This window comes from Schistocerca piceifrons, unplaced genomic scaffold (assembly GCF_021461385.2).
Source record: "Schistocerca piceifrons isolate TAMUIC-IGC-003096 unplaced genomic scaffold, iqSchPice1.1 HiC_scaffold_1304, whole genome shotgun sequence".
Taxonomy (NCBI): domain Eukaryota; kingdom Metazoa; phylum Arthropoda; class Insecta; order Orthoptera; family Acrididae; genus Schistocerca; species Schistocerca piceifrons.
Genome location: NW_025727130.1, coordinates 1 through 2,500, shown reverse-complemented (window position 1 = coordinate 2,500; position 2,500 = coordinate 1). Strand labels below are relative to the sequence as shown.

General features: G+C 55.7%; 1 non-coding gene and 1 pseudogene across 1 annotated transcript; both read right to left on the bottom strand.

Annotated features, from left to right (window-relative positions):
• Positions 1-135, bottom strand: part of LOC124731816 — a 4,220-nt pseudogene extending 4,085 nt beyond the window's left edge.
• Positions 136-323: 188 nt separating this feature from the next.
• LOC124731812 lies at positions 324-478 on the bottom strand. Its single transcript, XR_007008492.1, has one exon. It is a non-coding gene; the product is annotated as a 5.8S ribosomal RNA (ribosomal RNA).
• Positions 479-2,500: the final 2,022 nt, after the last annotated feature.

The following is a 2,500-nucleotide window of genomic DNA, read 5'->3' as shown; positions in this document are numbered from 1 at the left end:
GCGGCAGCCTGCGGGGTTCGGTGCTGGACTCTTCCCTGTTCGCTCGCCGCTACTGGGGGAATCCTTGTTAGTTTCTTTTCCTCCGCTTAGTAATATGCTTAAATTCAGCGGGTAGTCTCGCCTGCTCTGAGGTCGTTGTACGAGGTGTCGCACGCCACACCGCCAGCCGGCTGTGCACGCTACCGAGAAAGTACCGGTATGCGAACCGCCAGGCGACGGGCGCGCATCGCACGTTTGAGGAGACGCGGCCGGCCCCACAGGCGGCCGCGACACTCCCAGGTCTGCGAAGCGGGGCAAACGCCGCGCGCTTCAGTATACGTAGCCGACCCTCAGCCAGACGTGGCCCGGGAACGGAATCCATGGACCGCAATGTGCGTTCGAAACGTCGATGTTCATGTGTCCTGCAGTTCACATGTCGACGCGCAATTTGCTGCGTTCTTCATCGACCCACGAGCCGAGTGATCCACCGTCCTGGGTGATCTTTTCTCAGTTTCCGCCGTCTCTTTCGAGACGGTCGCATAGGCGGGAGTGAGGCGTGTGGCGGCCCCTGTTCCAGCGTTCTGTGTCCAACGGCCTCACGGCCGACGGGCGTCGTACGGCTCCACACCGGAGCGGACAGGCACTCGGGCGAAAGTCATTCAAAACCGGCGCCAGGCGCCAGGTGCCGCAGGCCAGCCGCTCCAGCGCTTCAGCGCTCGTACCACACAACATTGCCGCTAGTTTTGAGAGGCACGCGTGGTTCCGCACGCGGCGCACGGCTACGGCGAGCCGTACAGGTAGCGTGTTGCGCGACACGACACGCACATCGAAAGACATGCAGTCTAGTCGGTAATGATCCTTCCGCAGGTTCACCTACGGAAACCTTGTTACGACTTTTACTTCCTCTAAATGATCAAGTTTGGTCATCTTTCCGGTAGCATCGGCAACGACAGAGTCAATGCCGCGTACCAGTCCGAAGACCTCACTAAATCATTCAATCGGTAGTAGCGACGGGCGGTGTGTACAAAGGGCAGGGACGTAATCAACGCGAGCTTATGACTCGCGCTTACTGGGAATTCCTCGTTCATGGGGAACAATTGCAAGCCCCAATCCCTAGCACGAAGGAGGTTCAGCGGGTTACCCCGACCTTTCGGCCTAGGAAGACACGCTGATTCCTTCAGTGTAGCGCGCGTGCGGCCCAGAACATCTAAGGGCATCACAGACCTGTTATTGCTCAATCTCGTGCGGCTAGAAGCCGCCTGTCCCTCTAAGAAGAAAAGTAATCGCTGACAGCACGAAGGATGTCACGCGACTAGTTAGCAGGCTAGAGTCTCGTTCGTTATCGGAATTAACCAGACAAATCGCTCCACCAACTAAGAACGGCCATGCACCACCACCCACCGAATCAAGAAAGAGCTATCAATCTGTCAATCCTTCCGGTGTCCGGGCCTGGTGAGGTTTCCCGTGTTGAGTCAAATTAAGCCGCAGGCTCCACTCCTGGTGGTGCCCTTCCGTCAATTCCTTTAAGTTTCAGCTTTGCAACCATACTTCCCCCGGAACCCAAAAGCTTTGGTTTCCCGGAGGCTGCCCGCCGAGTCATCGGAGGAACTGCGGCGGATCGCTGGCTGGCATCGTTTATGGTTAGAACTAGGGCGGTATCTGATCGCCTTCGAACCTCTAACTTTCGTTCTTGATTAATGAAAACATACTTGGCAAATGCTTTCGCTTCTGTTCGTCTTGCGACGATCCAAGAATTTCACCTCTAACGTCGCAATACGAATGCCCCCGCCTGTCCCTATTAATCATTACCTCGGGTTCCGAAAACCAACAAAATAGAACCGAGGTCCTATTCCATTATTCCATGCACACAGTATTCAGGCGGGCTTGCCTGCTTTAAGCACTCTAATTTGTTCAAAGTAAACGTGCCGGCCCACCGAGACACTCAATAAAGAGCACCCTGGTAGGATTTCAACGGGGTCCGCCTCGGGACGCACGAGCACGCACGAGGCGGTCGCACGCCTTCGGCTCGCCCCACCGGCAGGACGTCCCACGATACATGCCAGTTAAACACCGACGGGCGGTGAACCAACAGCGTGGGACACAAATCCAACTACGAGCTTTTTAACCGCAACAACTTTAATATACGCTATTGGAGCTGGAATTACCGCGGCTGCTGGCACCAGACTTGCCCTCCAATAGATACTCGTTAAAGGATTTAAAGTGTACTCATTCCGATTACGGGGCCTCGGATGAGTCCCGTATCGTTATTTTTCGTCACTACCTCCCCGTGCCGGGAGTGGGTAATTTGCGCGCCTGCTGCCTTCCTTGGATGTGGTAGCCGTTTCTCAGGCTCCCTCTCCGGAATCGAACCCTGATTCCCCGTTACCCGTTACAACCATGGTAGGCGCAGAACCTACCATCGACAGTTGATAAGGCAGACATTTGAAAGATGCGTCGCCGGTACGAGGACCGTGCGATCAGCCCAAAGTTATTCAGAGTCACCAAGGCAAACGGACCGGAC